Source organism: Bombina bombina, chromosome 10 (assembly GCF_027579735.1).
Source record: "Bombina bombina isolate aBomBom1 chromosome 10, aBomBom1.pri, whole genome shotgun sequence".
Taxonomy (NCBI): domain Eukaryota; kingdom Metazoa; phylum Chordata; class Amphibia; order Anura; family Bombinatoridae; genus Bombina; species Bombina bombina.
Genome location: NC_069508.1, coordinates 110,967,085 through 110,991,296, shown reverse-complemented (window position 1 = coordinate 110,991,296; position 24,212 = coordinate 110,967,085). Strand labels below are relative to the sequence as shown.

Sequence of the window (24,212 nt, the reverse complement as noted above, 5' to 3'; positions counted from 1 at the left end):
CATCCGTAGACATAGACACAAGGCGGTTTGAGGACGTATCCTATTGGTGTAAAGATCACTCTCTTTGCCGGGAATTGTTTGAATATCTTCAATCGGATGCCTTGGATCTCCCGCTGCCTTTGGTCTTGGTGAAGCTGTATTTATGATATTGTACACTGCTGTTTTATATTTTATCTCTAGTAAGTACATTACTAGCGTGTGCTGTTTCGAATAAAGTACTCCGACCTTGAATCGGATGTGCGCTCTCTTTTTCCTCTTTGCTGCAATTTCTCTACTAAATGTTGTTGGAGTTCACAACTTTAGGCAAAAATTGAAACGAAGTCTGCAAAACCGCCTTATCCTGATGAAAAATCAGAAAAGGAGACTCACAAGAAAGAGCAGATAATTCAGAAACTCTTCTAGCAGAAGAGATGGCCAAAAGGAACAATACTTTCCAAGAAAGTAATGTAATGTCCAGAGAATGCATAGGCTCAAACGGAGGAGCCTGTAAAGCCTTTAAGACCAAATTAAGACTCCAAGGAGGAGAGATTGATTTAATGACAGGCTTGATACGAACCAAAGCCTGAACAAAACAATGAATATCAGGAAGATTAGCAATTTTTCTGTGGAACAGAACAGAAAGAGCAGAGATTTGTCCTTTCAAGGAACTTGCAGACAAACCCTTATCTAAACCATCCTGAAGAAACTGTAAAATTCTAGGAATTCTAAAAGAATGCCAAGAGAATTTATGAGAAGAGCACCATGAAATGTAAGTCTTCCAAACTCGATAATAAATCTTTCTAGACACAGATTTATGAGCCTGCAACATAGTATTAATCACTGAGTCAGAGAAACCTCTATGACTAAGCACTATGCGTTCAATCTCCATACCTTCAAATTTAATGATTTGAGATCCTGATGGAAAAAAGGGCCTTGAGATAGAAGGTCTGGCCTTAACGCAAGTGGCCAAGGTTGGCAACTGGACATCCGAATAAGATCTGCATACCAAAACCTGTGTGGCCATGCTGGAGCCACCAGCAGTACAAACAAACGCTCCATTATGATTTTGGAAATCACTCTTGGAAGAAGAACTAGAGGCGGAAGGTTGATAATTCCAAGGCAGTGTCAATGCATCCACTGCTTCCGCCTGAGGATCCCTGGACAGGTACCTGGGAAGTTTCCTGTTTAGATGAGAAGCCATCAGATCTATTTATGGAAGCCCCCACATCTGAACAATCTGAAAAAACACATCTGGGTGAAGAGACCACTCTCCCAGATGTAAAGTCTGACGCATGAGATAATCCGCTTCCAAATTGTCTATACCTGGGATATGGACCGCAGAAATTAGACAGGAGCTGGATTCCGCCCAAACAAGTATCCGAGATACTTCTTTCATAGCATGAGGACTGTGAGTCCCACCCTGATGATTGACATACGCCACAGTTGTGACATTGTCTGTCTGATAACAAATAAACGGTTCTCTCTTCAGTAGAGGCCAAAACTGAAGAGCTCTGAGAATCGCACGGAGTTCCAAAATATTGATTGGTAATCTCGCCTCTTGAGATTTCCAAATCCCCTGCGCTGTCAGAGATCCCCAGACAGCTCCCCAACCTGAAAGACTCGCATCTATTGTGATCACAGTTCAGGTTGGACGAACAAAAGAGGCCCCTTGAACTAAACGGTGGTGATCTAACCACCAAGTCAGATATAGTCGAACAATGGGATTTAAGGATATTAATTGTGATATCTTTGTATAATCCCTGCACAATTGGTTCAGCATACAAAGCTGAAGAGGTCTTATGTGAAAACGAGCAAAGGGGATCGCGTCCGATGCTGAAGTCATGAGACCTAAAACCTCCATGCACATAGTTACTGAAGGGAGTGATTGAAACTGAAGGTTCCGACAAGCTGCAACCAATTTCAGACGTCTCTTGTCTGTTAGAGACAAAGTCATGGATACTGAATCTATTTGGAAACCTAAAAAGGTTACCCTTGTCTGATGAATCAAAGAACTTTTTGGTAAATTGATCCTCCAACCATGTCTTTGAAGAAACAACACTAGTTGATTTGTGTGAGATTCTGCAGAACGTAAACACTGACCAAGTACCAAGATATTGTCCAAATAAGGAAACACCGCAATACCCTGCTCTCTGATTACAGAGAGTAGGGCACCGAGAACCTTTGAAAAGATCCTTGGAGCTGTCGCTAGGCCAAAAGGAAGAGCAACAAATTGGTAATGCTCGTCTAGAAAAGAGAATCTCAGGAACTGATAGTGATCTGGATGAATCGGAATATGAAGATATGCATCCTGTAAGTCTATTGTGGACATATAATGCCCTTGCTGAACAAAAGGCAGAATAGTCCTTATAGCCACCATCTTGAATGTTGGCATTCTTACATAACATAACGATTCAAAATTTTTAGATCCAGAACTGGTCTGAAAGAATTCTCCTCCTTTGGGACAATGAACAGATTTGAGTAAAACCCCAGACCCCGTTCCTGAAAAGGAACTGGCACAATTACCCCAGATAACTCCAGGTCTGAAACACACTTCAGGAAAGCCTGAGCTTTTTCTGGGTTCACTGGAATGCGTGAGAGAAAGAAACTTCTCACAGGCGGTCTTACTTTGAAACCTATTCTGTACCCCTGAGAGACAATGTTCTTAATCCAATGATTTTGGACTGAATTGATCCAAACATCCTTGAAAAATCTTAGTCTGCCCCCCTACCAGCTGAGCTGGAATGAGGGCCGCACCTTCATGCGGACTTGGGGGCTGATTTAGATCTTTTAAATGAGTTGGATTTATTCCAGACTGAAGAAGGCTTCCAATTGGAAACCGTTCCCTTAGGGGAAGGATCAGGTTTCTGTTCCTTATTCTGTCGAAAGGAACGAAAACGGTTAGCAGCCTTAAATTTACCCTTAGATTTTTTATCCTGAGGCAAAAAAGCTCCCTTCCCCCCAGTGACAGTTGAAATAATAGAATCCAACTGAGAACCAAATAATTTATTACCTTGGAAAGAGAGAGATAGCAACGTTGATTTAGAAGTCATATCAGCATTCCAAGATTTAAGCCATAAAGCTCTTCTAGCTAAAATAGCTAAAGACATATCTAACATCAATTCTAATGATATAAAAAATGGCATCACAAATGAGATTATTAGCATGTTGAAGTAGCTTAACAATGCTATACACATTATGATCTGGTACTTGTTGTGCTAAGGTTTCCAACCAAAAAGTTGAAGCAGCTGCAACATCAGCCAAAGAAATAGCAGGCCTAAGAAGATGACCTGAACATAAATAAGCCCTCCTTAGATAAGATTCAAGTTTCCTATCTAAAGGATCTTTAAAAGAAGTACTATCTGCCGTAGGAATAGTGGTACTCTTTTCAAGAGTAGAGATGGCCCCATCAACTTTGGGGATCTTTTCCCAAAACTCCAATCTATCAGTCGGCAAAGGATACAGTTTTTTAAACCTTGAAGGAGAAAGAAGTACCCAGTCTATTCCATTCCCTAGAAATCAAATTTGAAATAGCATCAGGAACTGGATAAACCTCAGGAATAACTACATGAGGTTTAAAAAACGAATTTAAACGTTTATTAGTTTTAATATTAAGAGGACTAGTCTCCTCCATATCTAATGCAATAAACACCTCTTTTAATAAGGAACGAATATACTCCATTTTAAACGAATATGAAGATTTGTCAGTGTCAATATCTGAGGCAGAATCTTCTGAACCAGATAGATCCTCATCAGAGATAGATAAATCAGAATGTTGTCAGTCATTTAAAAATTCATCAATTTTATGAGAAGTTTTAAAAGACCTTTTACATTTATTAGAAGGCGGTATGACAGACAAAGCCTTCTGAATGGAATTAGAAACAAATTCTCTCACATTAACAGGAATATCCTGAACATTAGATGTTGAAGGACCAGCAACAGGTAATGGACTACTACAAATGGAAACATTGTCTGCATGTAAAAGTTTGTCATGACAACTATCACAAACTACAGCCGGAGGAACAGTTACCACAAGTTTACAACAAATGCACTTAGCTTTGGTAGAACCAACATCAGGCAGCAGGATTCCAGTAGTAGATTCTGAGACAGGGTCAGTTTGAGACATCTTGCAATATGTAAGAGAAAAAATAACATATAAAGCAAAATGATCAATTTCCTTATATGACAGTTTCAGGAATGGGAAAGAAATGCAAAAAAAAAAATAAGCCTCTGGAAACCAGAAGCAAAAAGAAATGAAGTCTTAATGTCAAAAGTTTGGCGCCAAGTATGAATCCAAAAACTGACAAAATATTTTTTGGCGCCAAAAACGTCTGCAACAAACACGAGCGTCATAGATGACGCAACTACGTGAAAAAACTCGGCGCCAACTAAGATGCCGGAAATGACTAAATAACGTCAACAAACGTAATTCTCGCGCCAAAAAAGTCTTGCGCCAAGAATGACTCAATAAATTATAGCATTTTGCACTCCCGCGAGCCTAACAGCCCGCAATTTAGAAAAGAGAGTCAATTTGAAAATTTCAGGTAAGATTTTTTTTTTATAATATATATATATATATATAAATATATATGCATTTCCCAAATATGAAACTGACAGTCTGCAAAAAGGAAATATACTGATAAACCTGAATCATGGCAAATATAAGTACAAACATATATTTAGAACTTTAAATATAAAGTGCCAAACCATAGCTGAGAGTGTCTTAAATAAAGGAAACATACTTACCAAAAGACACTCATCTACATAAAGTAGATAGCCAAACCAGTACTGAAACGAGAATCAGCAGAGGTAAGGGTAAAAAGAGTATATCGTCAATCTGAAAAAGGAGGTAGGAGATGAATCTCTACGACCGATAGCAGAGAACCTATGAAATAGATCCCCATTAGGATGACCATTGTATTCAATAGGTAATACTCCCTTCACATCCCTCTGTCATTCACTGCACTCAGAGGAACTGGGCTTCAAAAAAGCTGAGAAGCGCATATCAACGTAGAAATCTAGCACAAACTTACTTCACCACCTCCATAGGAGGCAAAGTTTGTAAAACTGAATTGTGGGTGTGGTGGGGGGGTGTATTTATAGGCATTTTAAGGTTTGGGAAACTTTGCCCCTCCTGGTAGGATTGTATATCCCACACATCACTAGCTCATGGACTCTTGCCAATTACATGAAAGAAAGGACCCTGAACCAGAAGATTTCTGCCACAGGGTAACCTCCATGGAGGAGACTATGTCATCCCCACCAGATATGCAAACCACGTCCTCTGCGGTCACGCCGGGGCGATCAGAATAGCCAAAGCTTGCTCCAGCTTGATGCGGGCCATTACACGAGGTAGAAGTGGCAACAGCGGAAAAATGTAAAGTAGGTTGAACTCCCAGGGCACCACTAAGGCATCTATCAGCTCTACCTGGGGATCCCTGGACCACGACCCGTATATGGGTAGCTTGAAGTTGAGTCTGTGTAAGCCACCAAGGTAATGTGTTGAATATCGGCCGGAGTTCCAGAATATTTTTCTGTAGACTTGACTCCTCAAATCCACCTGCCCAGTAACTTTTTGGCACCCCAAACAGCTCCCCATCCTGATAGACTTGCGTCCGTGGTCACAATCTCCCAGGATGGTCTAAGGAAGGATGTCCCCTGGGACAGTTGTCTCGGACGGATCCACAAAGAGAGGGATTCCCTTGTTCGGATGTCCAGAGATATCTGTTGGGATAGATTTGAGTGATCGCCGTTCCACTGTCTCAACATGCATAACTGAAGAGGTTTGAGATGGAACCTGGCGAATGGAATGACATCTATGCTGGATCATTCCATACAACTTGCCACAGATGTCCTTAAGGAGATCCGAAGGGCAAGACAGTTGGACGCAATCTTGGAACGTCTCTGGATCTGTCAAGAATATCTTCATGGATATGTTATCTATTATCGTACCCAGAAATTTCACCCTGTTGCCGGGGACCAGAGAACTCTTTCCTTTGTTTATCTTCCATCCATGGGATCGAAGGAGAAGAAGAGCTCTCTCAAGTGATCCTCCGCGAGACTGCAGGATGGAGCCTGGTCCCACTGCAATACCTCTGGCTCTCGCAACTGAGAGCAGCGCTCCCAGAACCTTCGTAAAGACTCTTGGGGCAGTCGCCAGACATAACGGTAGTGCAACAAACTGGTAGTGTTGGTCCAGAAATGTGAATCTTAGGAACTTGAAGTGGTCCTTGTGAACTGGTACGTGAAAATAAGCATCCTTCAGGTCTATTGTCATCATAAATTGTCCCTCTTGAACCAGGGGCAGAATCGATCTGATCGTCTCCATTTTGAACAATGGGACTGACAGAAACTTAGACACTTTAGGTCCAGAATTGGGCAAAACTGGCCCTCCATCTTTGGGACCACGAAAAGGTTTGAATAATACCCCAGACTTATTTCTGCTAGAGGGAAAGGGTCGATAACTCAGAGAGAAGGGGATCCCTCACGCAACCTAGGAAGGCGTTTCTCTTCTCTGGTCTTGAAGATAGATTTAAGAGGAGGAATCTGCCTCTGGGCAGATGAGTCTTGAATCCTATCCTGTAGCCCTGGGCTATGATCTCCAGAACCCAAGCGTCCTGAACGTCTCTTATCCAGGCCTCCATAAAAAGAGATAGTCTGCCCCCTATGCAACCCAAAAACGGATCAGGGGCCGCCCCTTCATGCCAATTTTGTCTCGGCGGGCTTCTTACTCTGCTTGGTCTTGTTCCAAGAGTGAGCTGGTTACCAAGAACCCTTGGACTGCTCGGTTTTCGTGGCAGGCTGCTGACGTTGAGACTTGTCTGAACGAAAGGGACGAAAAGTAGAACCCTTAGGCTTACTCTTCTTATCCTGCGGTAGGAAAGCACCCTTGCACCCCGTGACCGTGTCCAAAACCAGGACCAAATAGAACCTTTCCCTGAAACGGGAGGGAGAGTAATCTAGACTTGGAAGTCATGTCCGCAGACCACGACTTTAACTACAGAGCCCTATGGGTCAGAACAGAACAAACCTTAAGTCTTGGCATTCAGACAAATAATCTGCATATTTGCATCACAGATGAACAAATGAGCTACCCGTAAGGCCTTAATTTGCTCCTGTACCTCCTTGAGTGGAGTCTCCACCTTGATCATAGCTGACAGAGCGTCACACCAATAGGTAGCATCTCTAGCCACCGCCACTGTTGGTTGAAAAACGAACCCTGTGAGTTGGAACATCTTCCTTAACATGGACTCCATTTTTTTTGTCCATGGGCTCCTTGAACGAAGAGCTATCTTTAAGCGGGATAGTCATTCGCTTAGCGAGAGTGGAAATAGCACCATCCTCCAGCGAGTCCGGAACGGGGAACAGCTTTTTGAAAGAAGAACAGGGAAAAAATGACGAGCCAAGTTTCTCCCATTCATTCTTAATATTAACCATTTTAATGGGAACCGGGAAGGTCTGTGGAACCACCCTGTCCTCGTAAACCCTATCTAGTTTAGGGATCGAAGGTTCCTCCGGCAATTTCGGCTCCGGAACCTCTAACATAGCTAGCACTTCCTTTAGCAGAAAGTACAAATGCTCCATCTTAAATTTAAAATCTGGCTCCTCCTAAGACAAAGGCCTAGATGTCGCTGATTCTGACCCAGAAAGAGCGTCCTCCGAAGAGTTAGAGTTGTCATCAAGGGATAATTTATCTGAGATATCCAGTGGAGTCAACGACCCCTGGGACGGAAAGCTATGATTCACCTTTCGCTTGTGCTTTGCAGGGTGTGGTAAGGCATTGAAGGCCGCAGAAACCGCCGTCTGTAATTGCTCAGCAAAAACATACGGCCAAAGGGCCCCTCCCGCGGGAGGATTAGTATCGGCCTGGGGAGCCACATGTGCAATCGGAGATGAATGTAGGGAATGCACCTCGTGGGACGGAGACCCCCTCAGAGGTGGAAGGCTCAGTTGTACTAAATACTTTGTTCTTTTTAGATATTGCAATCTTATCAAAACATGTGGAACAGAGTTGAGCAGGCAGATCAAACGGGACCTCCTCACAATATACACAGTTGTTAAGTTTAATTAAAGAGGGAGTACCCTCACATAGAGTCCTCCATCGCTTGCGCCTTTATTATGGACTAGATATAAGCTAAATGGCACCTTTATATCCCAATGGCCAGGGAACTCACCAACTCCTATGACCTGGACAACAGAGAAAACTCTTTGTCTCCTGCAACCACCGGTCAAGAAAAAGGAAGTTGAAGAGGCCGCACCCAGTCACATTGAGTGCCATGCAGGAAACGCCCCAGCACCAACGAGAAAACGCACCAAAAAAATGCTGCGCCAACATCTCAAAAAATCTAACTGTTCGCACATTGACAGAGCCTCATCTCACACACAATAAACAGTAGACAACATTGTACACAAATCCCCCCCTGTTCAATAACCACCATTCCTGGGGTATTAACCCTTGATTCTATACAGATAAAAGGAGACACACTGTGACCCTGTCTTCTTACGTTATATGTATATAATTAAACGATCTTACCAGAATCTACGCCGTGGAACAGGAACAAGGCCTTTCAAGTGTGATAGGCTAGTAGCGTTGCTCCTGACATGGACTTGAGAGCAGAAAGCAAGCAGCAAAACTAGTCAACGCTGATTGCTTATGGAGCTGTTAATCTGAGTCAGGATGGTTTTGCAGCAAGACTCTCCCTGCATCTCCGCAGTCTAACTTTCACCCATGCTCTCACTGAGAGGCTGACAGGACTACTTAAAACTCCAGTCCCATTGCGAAGAGTACTACCCTCCATAAGAGACTACTCCGAATCTTCCGACACTTCTCTGCCAACCTCCTGTGACGAAAGGCAAAGCATCATGGGGGATAAGGGGAGTTGGGGAGGTATTTAAGCCTTTGGCTGGGTAGTCTTTGCCTTCTCCTGGTGGCCAGGTTCTTAATTCCCAAAAGTAATGAATGAGGCAGTTGACTCTCCTCCCATTAAGATGGAAATTGATATTAGGAATAAATTAGAAAGTTGCTTAATATTGCATGCTCTGGGGCCTATTTATTACAGTGCGGACGATGTAGGGTATCATGTCCGCCGCACATCGATAAATGCTGACAGCATACGCTGTCGGCATTTATCATTGCACAAGCAGTTCTGGCGACCTGCTTTTGCAATGCCGCCCCCTGCAGGTGTCAATCAGCTTGATCGTATAGGATTGGGTGGACTGCAGACCGCAGCCTCAAAACAGGGTCATCAAGCTCCATTCGGAGCTTGATAATTTGGCCCCCTCTATCTGATTCATGAAAGAAAAAAATTGTTGGCTTTATGTCAGCTCCAGTGCAGCAATGGGCTACTGGGAGATAAGTGAATGCATCTGGAGAGCAAATGTCAAGAGGCATGTGTGTGGTCACCAATCACCAGACAGCTCCCCACACTGCAGCTCCTAAGCCTACTCAAGTATGCTTTTCAATAATGGATACCAAAAGACCAATGTAAAAGTTTTGTAAAACTGCATCCTCTATCTGAATCATTTATTTTGACCTCCATGTTCCTTTATTATTTCACTAATACCGTGCCTCTTCTCCAGCTGTAGTAAGACTTCCAAATTACCCATCACAAACTGTTCAGTACATCAAGTATACAAGCAGCAGGGGTCACTAAATCTCACAAAGGGAAAAAGCAAGGACTGGGGAAAAGTGCTGAATAAAACGTGGCACACTAGTATAAAACAGTTTTGGGATAAGAAATAAGAGGGGGGGGGGGAGTACAGGGGAACCACATAGGAACAGAGTATTAAGACAAAATGCACTCAGCAGTTAAAAGAAATGAGGAAACAAAATATACTGATGGCTGTAAAGATTTTACTACTTAATGCAAGAAAGAAAAATGAAAGAAAATGAAAAGTAATTGGTAATGCACCATTAAATATAACATGCCTCATTTTCTATTCATCTTACTGGGACACTGATCTTCAGTCATGTCACGGATGCCCAAAGTATGGATTGCCGATATGAACACTATATGAAATATCTTATCATTGGCAAGGAGACAGAGACATTTTGTATTAACGTACTGGTATCAGTGATACAGAAGCGTATTAAATTCCCCACCAACCCTGACTGTGTGTGGATTGAAATCTGGAGCCACGCAAACAATGCTAAAATGAAAAAGACAGTAGGTGCTCATCACGCTGGCTGGCATTCTTCTGACTTCTGTACTATGCAATTAAAGGTTGAATGATTGGCCAACCAGGGTTCAAGGCTGTTGGCTGATTTCTTAGTTTTTTATTTCTATATATTGTGCCTTAAAATAAAAGGGACATGAAAAATCATTCATGATTCAAATAGAGCATACAATTTTAAACAACTGCCCAATTCTATTACCTAATTTGCGCTGTTCTCTTGGTATCCTTTGTTGAAAACAATACCTTGGTAGGTTCAGGAGCTTGGTACTAGCTGCTGATCGGTGGCTGCGCACATATGCCTCTTGTCATTGGCTTAAAAATGTGTTCAGCTACCTTCCAGTAGTGCATTGCTGCTCCTTCATTAAAGGATACCAAGAAAATAAAAAATTAATGACAGAAGAGAATTGGAAATTTGTATTAAAATTGTATGCTCTATATCTAAATCATGAAAGAACTAATATTGGGTTTCATGTCCCTTTAAGGTTCAGGAAGTTTTCATTATTTTCTTGTCACTTGTGGTTAGATCACAAATGCTACCTGTAGTTTCTGCAACAACAAAAAACTTAAGAATATGTATGGGTGGTGTCATAGTATTGATTGTGAGTGAGCTATTTTTATTAAAGGATAATGTGTGAGGAGAGGAACGATCTGCCTCTGTCTATCCTATACAGAGCCAGGCAGAGATCTCCTGTTACTATAGGAAGGCTGATACTGCCTGCAGAAACTCAAACTGCACGCATTAATATTACAGCTTCCAGACCCTAATGAGATGAGGTGACCTTTAAAGGGACAGTATACGCTCATTTTCATATAACTGCATGTAATAGACACTACTATAAAGAATAATATGCACAGATACTGATATAAAAATCCAGTATAAAAGTGTTTAAAAACTCTTAGAAGCTTCCAGTTTAGCTCTGTTTAAAAGGTTACTGGAAAACCCACTGCAAGTGGGAAATAGCAAACTTTCCCACACCACCTTCCTCTGCATATGAAAATACACTTTACACATAGAGGAGCAAGCTGGAGTAGGTATACGTCAGAATACTCCTAAAACTTTGGGGCCTGGTAAGGAGTCTGAAATTCAGAGCAATGTTATTTAAAAATAAGCAAAACTATACATTTAAAAACAAACAAACAAGTATGGGCTATATAAATGGATCATCTACAAAACATATATGCAAAGTAATGTCCAGTGTACAATGTACCTTTAAGGGCTTAGAAATCAGCCCTATGTTCTAAGTGTGATGAGAAATAGATTTAGATCTTTTAGGCTACATTTTCTCATCTAAGGGTTAAGACAAATGCAGCCAAATGTATTTACTTATGTTCTGAAATTTTTAGCTTTAAAAAGAAAGGTCACTTAAAGGGGCATTGTACTCCCCAATGGTCCATTTTACCGCTGGAGTGTATTTAAAGGGACCGTAAAGTTTAAAATAAACTCCTGATTTAAATAGGGCATGCAATTTTAAACAACTTTCCAATTTACTTTTACCAATTTTGCTTTGTTCTCTTGGTATTCTTAGTTGAAAGCTAAACCTAGGTAGGCTCATATGCTAATTTCTTAGACCTTGAAGGTCGCCTCTTATTTGAGTAAGGAGGAGTAAGCAGTGATTGGCTAAAATGCAAGTCTGTCAAAAGAACTCAAATAAGGGGGTAGTTTGCAGAGGCTTAGAAACAAGGTAATCACAGAGGTAAAGAGTGTATTATTATAACTGTGTTGACGCAATATTGGGGAATTGGTAATAAAGGGATTATCTATCTTTTTAAGCAACACAAATGCTGGTGTTTACTGTCCCTTTAATTGTTTGAAAACAGCTCCTTTACCTTTATTTGTTATTTAAAATGGCTACCGTTGTCTGTTGTATCCCCACCTCAGTGACAATATGAGTAACAAACATTTTCTCTGTAGAAAAGCTTTGGAAATAAGAGGCAAGAGCACCGATTAATATAGTGGGGGGATGGGAACAAAGGAGCGATAGGTACTGAAATGCTAATTATACAAACAACCATTTCACATACAAAATCTAACTAATAACATTAGCTTTACTCTGCTTTACTTTGAGGTTCAGCCCATTGTTGTGGGCATGTCCTAGGGTGATGTTTTTAATTAAAACAGCTATTTCAAATACAGAAATAAATATAAAGGAATAATTGGCCATTAATGTAACACTGCACTAATTGTAAGAAGTCATTAGGGACACATTCAAAGCAAAACACATTTTATAGTAAGTGTCCCTTTAAATCGTAAAAAAGCAACCAGAAGGTTGATTTGCACCATAACATCTACCCGTGCCAAAACCCAAGCTCATGATGTTCTATTCTTCTATCATAGTTTGGGAAATAGTCCAAGTTCTTACACTACCTTAATGCTGCTCATCTAACAAAGGAGTAAATCTTGCTACACTTGGATCTTATTTACAAGTCAGAGGTTCACTAAGCCTCATGTTCTGCTGACATAATTCTAATGTTTTATCCTCTATCGCACCAATGACAGAATGTGCCCACGCTGTATTCGCCAAGCCTCCAACTGCTCTTAATATATGGCTGCAGTTACAAAAGGTGAAAAAAATGTCCATTCTGTTCAGCCACCTTCATGCCAAAGCACATCTTTAACATTGTGTATTCTTTGCTTTCTTTGTTGTCTTGCAATATTCAGACAAATAAATTACACTGTTCTCCCAGAAATGCTGTTAATCATGTTTTCCAGGTGTCAAACATTAAAAAGATGGACAGCGGCACTTCAGCAACCTTCAATAATCATCTTAGGGAGTTAGAGAAGAATATGCGTTAACCACTTCCTGGATTCAACTCTAACTAAAGCCTATAGGATTGTTTAAGGCAACAATCAATATATCTCTGTATTCGCTCAAATATAAAACCCTCAGAAACTATGTAAGAAGGCAAAACAGGAGTGTGTGATGATTAAATTCTATACTTCGCACATTAAGAGCTTTACACTTCAGCGCCACTTGCATATTATGTTGGTTAAGAATACTCTGCATGATATCAACATTAAAAGGATTAAAGCAAAGCATAGTTGAACACAGTTGGGTCCCAAGTGTACAAGGTAATAATTTGTTATCATGCTACTAAATATCCTATCGTTCAATTCACACATTTAAGAGGGGTTAAAATAGTGCTTAGTTCCTAGACCATAGAATTAAAGGGACAGTCTACAATAGAATTGTCATTGTTTTGAAGATAGATAATCCCTTTATTACCCATTCCCCCGTTTTGCATAACCAACAGAGTTATATTAATAACAAAATTTATGCTTACCTGATAAATTTCTTTCTTTCCGGATATGGAGAGTCCACAACGTCATTTAATTACTAGTGGGAATATCACTCCTGGCCAGCAGGAGGGGGCAAAGAGCACCACAGCAAAGCTGTTAAAGGGACAATAAACCCAATTTTTTCTTTTGTGATTCAAAAAGAGCATACAATTTTAAGCATCTTTCTAATTTACTCCTATTATCAATTTTTCTTTGTTCTTTTGCTATCTCTATTTGAAAAAGAATGCATCTAAGTTTTTTTTTTGTTTTTTTTTTTTTTTGTTTTTTTTTGGTTCAGCACTCTGGACAGCACTTTATTGGTGAATTTATCCACCAATCAGCAAGAACAATGCAGGTTGTTCACCAAAAATAGGCCGGTATCTAAACTTATATTCTTGCATTTCAAATAAAGATACCAAGAGAATGAAGAAAATTTGATAATAGGAGCAAATTAGAAAGTTGCTTAAAATTTCATGCTCTATCTGAATCGCGAAAGAAAAAAATTTGGTTCAGTATCCCTTTAAGTGTCACTCCACTACCCATAATCCCCACTCATTCGACCGAAGTGAAATGGAAAAGGAACAACACAAAGGTGTAGAAATGCCTGAGGTTTAGTAATAAAATAACTATCTTAATAAAGGGTGGGGTCGTGGATTCTCCATATCTGGAAAGAAAGAAATTTATCAGGTAAGCATAAATTTTGTTTTCTTTCCTAAGATATGGAGAGTCCACAATGTAATTCAATTACTAGTGGGAATCAATACCCAAGCTAGAGGACACAGAATAAACAGGGAGGGAGAACAAGACAGACAGACCTAAACAGAAGGCACCACCGCATGAAGAACCTTTCTCCCAAAAGAGGCCTCAGCAAAGGCAAAATGATTTGGAAAAAGTATGCAGAGTGGACCAAGTTGAAGTCTTGCTAATCTGTTCCACAGAAGCTTCATTTTTGAAAGCCCAAGAAGAGTGGAATAAGCTGTAATTCTCCCATGAGGCTGCTGTCCAGCAGTCTCATAAGCAAAACAAATCATACTTTCAACCAGAGGAAGAGGGAAAGAGCAGTAGAAGTAGCCCTATGACCCTTACGCTTTCCTGAGAAACAAACAGGGCAGATGACTGGCGAAAATCCTTAGTCACCTGTAGGTATAATTTTAGAGCATGCACAACATCCAAGTTGTGCAACAGAAGTTCTTTATGAGGAGGAGGATTGGGACAGAGAGAACAACAATTTCCTAATTAATATTTCTATCCGAAACTACTTTAGAAAGAAACCCCAATTTAGTATGAATTACAGCCTTATCCGCATGAAAGATAAAGGTAAGGCGAATCGCACTGCAAAGCCGAGAGTTTCAAAACTCTCCAAGCAGAAGAGATAGCAATAAGAAACAAAACCTTCCAATATAGCAACTTAATATCTATGGAATGCATTGGTTCAAACGGAGCCTGCTGCAAAACTTTAAGAACAAGATTAAGGCTCCAAGGAGAAGCAACACAGGCCTGATTCTGACCAGGGCCTGACAAAAACATTTAACATCTGGCACATCCGCCAGACGCTTGTGTAACAAAATAAATGCAGAAATCTGACCTTTCAGAGAACTGACTGACAACCCTTTCTCCAGACCTTCCTGGAGAAGACACAAAATTCTAGGAATCCCGACCCTACTCCAAGAGTAGCCCTTAGATTCACACCAATAAAGGTATTTACGCCATACCTTATGGTACATTTTTCGAGTAACAGGCCTGCGAGCCTGGATCATGGTCTCAATGACCGACTCAGAAAAGCCACGCTTAGAGAGAACTAAGCGTTCAATCTCCAAGCAGTCAGCTTCAGAGAAACGAGATTTAGATGGAGGAATGGACCCTGAGTTAGGTCCTTCCTCAAAGGCAACCTCCAAGGCGGCCGAGATGACATCTTCACTATGTCTGCATACCAGATCCTGCAAGGCCATGCAGGAGTTATTAGAATTACAGATGCTCTCTCTTGTTTGATACGAGCAATAACTTGTGGAAGGAGATCAAACGGAGGAAACAGGTATGCTAGACTGAAACCCCAAGGAACCGCCAGAGCATCTATCAGAGTAGCCTGAGGATCCTCTTGACCTTGAACCATACCTTTGAAGCTTGCCATTCTGCCGAAACGCTATCAGATCCAACTGCGGCACCCCCCATTTGAGGGTTAGCCTGGAGAACACCTCCAGATGGAGAGCCCATTCCCTGGGATGAAATGTCTGTCTGCTCAGGAAATCCGCTTTCCAGTTGTCCACTCCAGGAATGTGGATGGCAGATAAACAATTGTGAGCTTCCGCCCACTGAATAATCTGTGCCACCTCCTTCATGGCTAAGGAACTCAGAGTTCCTCCCTGGTGGTTGATGTAAGCCAATAAGGTGATGTCCGACTGAAGCCTGATAAACCGGGCTAAAGACAATAGAGGCCAAGCCATCAGAGCATTGTAAATCGCTCTCAACTCCAAGATGTTTATGGGGAGAGAAGACTCCTCCCGAGTCCATAATCCCTGCGCCTTTAACGAGTCCCAGACTGCTCCCCAGCCTAGCGTCCATGGTCACAATCACCCAGGAAGGTCTCCGGAAGAATTTGCCCTGATACAGATGGTCCTGAGAAAGCCACCATGGGAGAGAGTCTCTTGTCGACTGGTCTAGATCTATCCTCAGACAGATCTTAATGGTCTCCGCTCCATTGTCTGAACATGCATAATTGCAGAGCTCTCAAATGGAATTGAGCAAAGGGAATGATGTCCATGGAAGCGACCATCAGACCAATTACCTCCATACATTGAGCCACTGGTGGCCGAACAGTAGACTGAAGAGAGAGGCAAGAGGAGATAATTTTGGATTTTCTGACTTCTGTCAGAAAAAAATTTCATAGATAGGTAATCTATTATGGTCCCTAACAAAACCACCCTTGCATTTGGAACAAGGGAACTCTTTTCCAGATTCCCTTTCCAACCGTGGGAACGTAGAAAAGACAACAAGTTCTCTGTATGAGAGTTTGCTTGTTGAAAAGATGCGCCTGAACTAATATGTCTTCCAGGTATGACGCCACTGCAATTCCGAGACCTGATCACTGCCAAGAGAGCCCCCAGAACCTTTGAGAAAATTCTGGGAGCTGTGGCAAGTCCAAACTGAAGAGCCACAAACTGAAAGGGCTTGTCTAGAAAGGCGAATCTCAGGAATTTGTGATGATCCCTGTGGATGGGAACATGAAGATACGCGTCCTTCAGGTCTATGGTCATCATGAACGTACCCTCTTGGACCAAAGGAAAAATGGAACAAATGGTTTCCATTTTGAAGGACGGTACCCTAAGAAACTTGTTGAGGCACTCTAGGTCTAAAATGGGTCGAAAAGTTCCCTCTTTTTTGAGAACCATGAACATGAACGCAGTTCATGAATGCCTCTCTTTTTTCCTGGTCTGCAGATAATCTTGAGAGGTGGAATCTGCCCCTGAGAGGGAAAGTTTTGAATTCTATTTTGTAACCCTGAGATACTATGTCCACAGCCCAAGGACCTGGGACATCTCGTCTCCACGCTTGACAAAACAGGGAAAGTCTGCCCCCCCCACTTGATCTGATCCCGGACTGGGGGTCGACCCTTCATGCTGACTAAGACTCAGCTGAGGGTTTCTTTCATTGCTTCCCCTTATTCCAAGAATGATTGGGCTTCCAAGAAAACTTGGACTGCTCCTGCTTGGAAGAGGGAGAGCAAGACTTTTGACCTTTGAGGTTACGAAAGGAACAACGCCCTTTGAGTCAGTTCTTCTTGTTTTGCTGTAGAAAAGACCCTTTTCCACTGTAATATCAGAAATTATTTCTGCCAGACAAGGTCCGAACAAGGTCTTACCCTTGTAAGGAAGCGCCAGAAGCTTGGACTTAGAGGTAACATCAGATGACCAAGATTGTAGCCACAATGCCCTACGGGCTAGGACAGAGAAGCCAGACATCTTGGCACCCAGTCTAATAACTTGCATGTTAGCATCAGAAATAAAGAAAATGTCTAGTTTGAGAGCCTTAATCCTATCTTGTATCTCCTCCAACGGAGTCTCTACTAAAACTGATTCAGACAAGGCGTTGCACCAATAAGATGCCACACTTGCTACTGTGGCAATACAAACTGCAGGTTGCCATTGAAGACTTTGATGAACATAGAGCTTTTTGTCCATGGGATCCTTAAAGGAGCAGCTATCCTCTTTAGGGATCATAGTTCTCTTAGCCAGAGTAGAAATAGCCCCTTCTACTTTAGGCACCATGCGCCAAGAATCTTTAATGGAGTCAGCAACAGGAAACATCTTTTTACATACAGGAGACGGGAGAAAGGAATTCCTGGCTTCTCCCATTCCTGTGAAATAAACTCCGTCACACAGTCTGGGACAGGAAAAACTTCCACAGAGGAACATCATAGTATTTATTAAGTTTACTAGACTTCTTAGGGTTGACGACAGAAGTATCAGTCGTCCAAAGTAGCCAATACGTCTTTTAACAGTACACAAAGGCGTTGAAGCTTAAATCTTAAGTTTACTTCTTCAGTATCAGATGAAGGAATAATACTGTCCGAATCTGAGATTTCAAAATCAGAGGCTACCGACGTATCCTCCTCATAAGACTTATGAGGGAGGGCAGCGTAGCAGTAGGTGGAACAGAAACCTTACTATCTGAATGTCTAATTTTCCTCTTGCGTTTTCCCAGCATAGGAAAAGCAGATAATGCTGCAGATACCACAGAAGAAACCTGTGCAGCAAAATCTGCAGGAAAATAAACTCCTCCAGGAGGCTAAGAGGAACTGCTTGGCACTGTATGTTACGCCATAGAGACTTGGGACTTTTGAGGAAAAAGCTGTGGCATTGCCTAAACAGCATCATCCTGAGAGACATTGGGCTCAGAGGGCAACAATTTATCTTTAAATTGAAGTGTTCTAGCTAAGCATGCAGCACAGTATTGCATAGGCAAAACAATTTGTGCCTCAAGGCATAACAAGCATTTGTCAAGACAGTCTTGGTCCATGTCCATAATACTAAATAAAAAATTCCCCAAATAGAATTTTTTTTAAATACACTGTCACTTTAAGAATTTTTAATACCACAGCCGCTTAACGTTATGCAAAATTGTTTAAAATAATAAACCAATTAGGCCCCCTACACCTCAGACAGGTTGAGGTGTCTTACCATAACACTTATACACAATTTGGCTGCCAGAAGTCTCTAAAACAAACATATAGTAGATAGACACTGAAGAGACTGAAATTCAATTACGCTGCTCAGCTCCGTGAATAACCGACAGCAGAGAGGTCACATGACCGGCAGGGAGAGGAAACTATGCAGCAAGTAAAAGGCACGCGTTTCCCTCTGCCTACAACACCGGATCTTAATTTACACAAACGCTCAAGCAGTCTGCCTAGCTTAGCAAGCAAAGAAAACCAACTGCCAAATTTTAAGTTTATACATAAATCCCTGTATAAAATATTAGCCACACACATACTAATAAAGCATTTCAAATAAATATGCCCAAAGAGGAAAAATGTCCCAACAAAGGGAAGATTAACCCCTATTCTCAACATACATAATGTGCCTGCCCACTGCCAAAGAAAATCCTGTATAAAGGATTTTAAAAATGTCCCCATCTACTGCATATGAAATATTCTTCTGAAGTGCAAGTCTCCAAGACGTAGAAGACAAAAGCACTTACCTGCAGTCTAGCTGTCCGGCAACAAGACAGCTCACAAGGCGTGAAAGAACACATACTCCTTACAGACACTTATAGAAGAAACAAAGAAAGAACAGAGTAACCAACTCTGGCTTTCTGTACCATGGGCAGCAATGTGTTGGGAAACAAAGCAAGGACTACCTCACAACTTCCTAACTGCTTAAAAGCCACCACTACTCTACTAAAGAGATAGACGTGGACTCCGCTAAACCCAAATTCTTGCTTGCAGGGAAAAGTACCCGAAAAAGGAATTAATTTCTTCATCTCCTCCATACACAGAGGCAAAGAGAATGATTGGGGATTATGAGTAGGGGAGTGACGCTTAGTAGCTTTGCTGTGGTGCGCTCTGCCTCCTCCTGCTGACCAGGAGTGATATCCCACTAGTAATTGAATGACGTTGTGGACTCTCCATATCTTAGGAAAGAAATACAAGGTTAATCACAGAGGTAAAAAGTATCTAAGCATCTTCTGACAGCTCCCTGATCACATGACTTATCTATTGACTTGCATTTAGTACTGTATTGTGCTAACTCTTAAATAACGTCCCGTGAGCACAATGTTATCTATATGGCCCACGTGAACTAGCAGTCTCCTGTTGTGAAAAGTAAATAAAAATTTATGTGATTAAGAGTGTATATAGAAACTTTGAAACATGCAGAAATTTAGAGGTTTAAATGTTATAAAGTATATTAATCTAGCAACGTTGGTTGTGCAAATTTGGGGAAGAAGTAGTAAAGGTGTTTATCTTTTTAAACAAAAACAATTATATTGTAGACTGTCCCTTTAAAGCTTTTAGTATGCGCTGATGTGGGGATACAAGGGAAAAGATAAAGTATTTTGGTAATGCACTGGAATAAATCAATCACTGATATAAAGTACACAGAGCAAATAGTCTGCCCCCATTGATTAGGTCTGTATTAGCTGCTAATCTTCATTAACAAGCTCTCAAATTTAATTAATGATCTTCTGTATAAAAAGCTGCTTGGAAAAGGGAAGGTTAAACCACCTTAGAGAGGTATAGAAGTGACTTGGTAACAGATCAGCATATTAATCACATTTTATACATTAAAAGTTATAAACAAATGAAGACAGTAGCAGCTAAAGCAATATATGAGGAGGTATTGTCTCAAAGTGCTTACAATCTACATAAGATAATCATTAAAGGGACAGTCAACACCAGAATTTGTTGTTTTAAAAGATAGATAATCCCTTTATTACCCATTCCACAGTTTTGCATAACCAACACTTATATTAATACACTTTTTTACCTCTGTGATTAACTTGTATCTAAGCATCTTCTGACAGCCCCCTGATCACATGACATTTTATTTATTACCGTATTTTTCGCTCCATAAGACGCACCTGACCATAAGACGCACCTAGTTTTTAGAGGAGGAAAACAAGAAAAAAATATATAATTTCTTTTTCCTGATGCCTGATGTGCCAAGGTGAGGGGGCTAACCCTAAACCCTAACCCTAAACCCCTATCCCTAATAACCCTAAACCCTAACCCTTAACCCTAACCAGGGGCGTATTTAGGTTTTGTGCTGCCCTAGGCATTTAAGATTCTGTTGGGGAGGGAGATAAGGGAGGGAGATAAGGAAGGGAGAAAGAGAAGGAAGGGAAGGAGGGAGAGGAGTGAGAAGAGGGAAGGAGGGAGGGAGAGAAGAGAGGAGCGAGAGAGAAGAGAGGAGGGAGAGAGAAGAGAGGAGGGAGAGAGAAGAGAGGAGGGAGAGGAAGGGAGGGGAGGGAGAGGAAGGAGGGAGGGAGAGGAGGAGGGAGAGAGGGAGAGAGGGAGGGAGGGAGGGAGAGAGGAGGGAGGGAGAGAGAGAGGAGAGAGAGAGGAGGGAGGGAGAGAGAGAGGAGAGAGAGAGGAGGGAGGGAGAGAGGAGGGAGAGAGGAGGGAGGGAGAGAGGAGGGAGGGAGAGAGGGAGAGGAAGGAGGGAGGGAGAGGAAGGAGGGAGGGAGAGGAAGGAGGGAGAGGAGGGAGGGAGAAAGGAGGGAGGGAGAGGAAGGAGGGAGGGAGAGGAAGGAAGGAGGGAGGGAGAGAGAGGAAGGAAGGAGGGAGAGAGAGGAAGGAAGGAGGGAGGAAGGAAGGAGGGAGGGAGGAAGGAGGGAGGGAGGAAGAAAGGAGGGAGGGAGGAAGAAAGGAGGGAGGGAGGGAGAGGAAGGGAGAGGAAGGAAGGAGGGAGGGAGAGGAAGGAAGGAGGGAGGGAGAGGAAGGAGGGAGGGAGAGGAAGGAGGGAGGGAGAGGAAGGAAGGAGGGAGGGAGAGGAAGGAGGGAGAGGAAGGAGGGAGGGAGAGGAAGGAAGGAGGGAGAGGAAGGAAGGAGGGAGGGAGGGAGAGGAAGGAGGGATAGGAAGGAGGGAGGGAGAGGAAGGAAGGAGGGAGAGGAAGGAAGGAGGGAGGGAGGGAGAGGAAGGAGGGAGGGAGAGGAAGGAGGGAGGGAGAGAAAGGAGGGAGGGAGAGAAAGGAAGGAGGGAGGGAGAGGAAGGAGCCAGGTAGAGAAGGGAAGGAGAGATAAATACAATAACCAGTGCAGGGACACAGCATATTTTAAATTACTAATAAAGAGAAAGAGTAAGGGTCCCATCTTGCTGCAGTCCTGCTTCCCCTCAGCATTCTCTGTTTACTGGACAGGTAGTGTGACACTGTGCCTATTGGCACAGCACGAGAAAAAGAGCCAGTCTCAGATCAGTGTACTGATATCAAACTGTAAGCCGCAGCAGTGCACCACCATAAGAAAAAAATGAGTGGCTCCCGGTCCCGCCTCCAGCAAAGGGAAGAAGAATCATCAAACTACCGTATATAAAGTTAAAAAGAAGCGTTTATTCAAGTACAGTCTGTACTTGAATAAACGCTTCCTTTTAACTTTATATACCGGTAGTTTCTTCCCTTTGCTGGAGGCGGGACCGGGAGCCACTCATTTTTTTCTTATGGTGGTGCACTGCTGCGGCTTACAGTTTACACTGACCGGCTCTTTTTCCCGCGCTGTGCTGATAGTAGGCACAGTGTCACACTACCAGTCCAGTAGGCAGAGAATGCTGAGGGGAAGGACTGCAGCCAGCAAGATGGGACCCTCACCCTGCGCCTGGTCACTGGTGATATAAAGTTAAAAATGAAGCGTTTATTCAAACGCTTCATTTTAACTTTATATACCGTAGTTTCTCACTTCTTCCGTTTGCTGGAGGCGGGACCGGGAGCCTTCTGACTGCAATCCATTATCTGCGGCTTACAATTGATTGTAACTGTAGATGCTTGCTATGCAGAAGCTACCGGTATATATTTTCAATATATAGACGCTTGGCCAGGGGTTTAATTGCATGCACAGTAGCGCCTCTCTCTCTCTCTCCTGCTTGTGTGTCCGCTTCAATTGATGTTTATGGGTTATTATGGCTATGCAAAATCATCACGAGAAATAGAGCCGGTGTCAGATAAGCCTTATCTGACACCGGCTCTATTTCTCGTGATGATTTTGCATAGCCATAATAACCCATAAACATCAATTGAAGCGGACACACAAGCAGGAGAGAGAGAGGCGCTACTGTGCATGCAATTAAACCCCTGGCCAAGCGTCTATATATTGAAAATATATACCAGTAGCTTCTGCATAGCAAGCATCTACAGTTACCTTACCAGCATGCAGAATTATAAATGGAGCCAGTAGTTTGCTGGGCAGTATGGCGGTATAAAAATAAAAGCTAATGCCAGCAATAAAGTTCCCAAATAGAGTGTGTGGGTCTGTTCAATAAACTACGGTACTCACTCACTGTCTCACTCCATATGCTGCCGACTCAAGCATCCTAGCCTCATGCATTAGCGCGCTGTGGACAGTTTTTTCCATCTGTTTTAAGCGCGATGACTGCCTCCAAAAAGTGCCGCCTCCCAAAATTTGCCGCCCTAGATCAAGCGCAGGGCCTGCATTCGTTCCATAAGACGCACAGACATTTTCCCTTACTTTTGAGGGGGGAAAATGTGCGTCTTATGGAGCGAAAAATACGGTATCTATTAACTTTCATTTTAGCCAATTAGTGCAGTGTCTGCAACAATTTACGGGCGTTATTACAATGTTATCTATATGGTTTACATGAACTAGCTCTCCCCTGTTGTGAAAAGCAAAAAAAAAAGCATGTGATAAGAGGCAGCCTTCAAGGGCTTAGAAATTATCATATGAGCCTTCCTAGGTTTAGCTTTCAACTAAGAATACAAAGAGAACAAAGCAAAATTTTGATAAAAGTAAATTGGAAAGTTGTTTAAAAACAGAATTTATGTTTACCTGATAAATTACTTTCTCCAACGGTGTGTCCGGTCCACGGCGTCATCCTTACTTGTGGGATATTCTCTTCCCCAACAGGAAATGGCAAAGAGCCCAGCAAAGCTGGTCACATGATCCCTCCTAGGCTCCGCCTTCCCCAGTCATTCGACCGACGTAAAGGAGGAATATTTGCATAGGAGAAATCATATGATACCGTGGTGACTGTAGTTAAAGAAAATAAATTATCAGACCTGATTAAAAAACCAGGGCGGGCCGTGGACCGGACACACCGTTGGAGAAAGTAATTTATCAGGTAAACATAAATTCTGTTTTCTCCAACATAGGTGTGTCCGGTCCACGGCGTCATCCTTACTTGTGGGAACCAATACCAAAGCTTTAGGACACGGATGAAGGGAGGGAGCAAATCAGGTCACCTAGATGGAAGGCACCACGGCTTGCAAAACCCTTTCTCCCAAAAATAGCCTCCGAAGAAGCAAAAGTATCAAATTTGTAAAATTTAGTAAAAGTGTGCAGTGAAGACCAAGTCGCTGCCTTGCATATCTGATCAACAGAAGCCTCGTTCTTGAAGGCCCATGTGGAAGCCACAGCCCTAGTGGAATGAGCTGTGATTCTTTCAGGAGGCTGCCGTCCGGCAGTCTCGTAAGCCAATCTGATGATGCTTTTAAGCCAAAAAGAGAGAGAGGTAGAAGTTGCTTTTTGACCTCTCCTTTTACCAGAATAAACAACAAACAAGGAAGATGTTTGTCTAAAATCCTTTGTAGCATCTAAATAGAATTTTAGAGCACGAACTACATT

The 24,212-nt window shown here is 42.3% G+C and overlaps 1 protein-coding gene and 1 non-coding gene across 2 annotated transcripts in view; both read right to left on the bottom strand.

Annotated features, from left to right (window-relative positions):
- Positions 1 to 24,212, bottom strand: part of COP1 (COP1 E3 ubiquitin ligase) — a gene marked incomplete in the record, with an annotated part of 548,256 nt that overhangs the window by 31,558 nt on the left and 492,486 nt on the right.
- LOC128641524 (small Cajal body-specific RNA 3) lies at positions 10,781 to 10,911 on the bottom strand. The gene has a single exon (XR_008399543.1). It is a non-coding gene; the product is annotated as a small Cajal body-specific RNA 3 (non-coding RNA).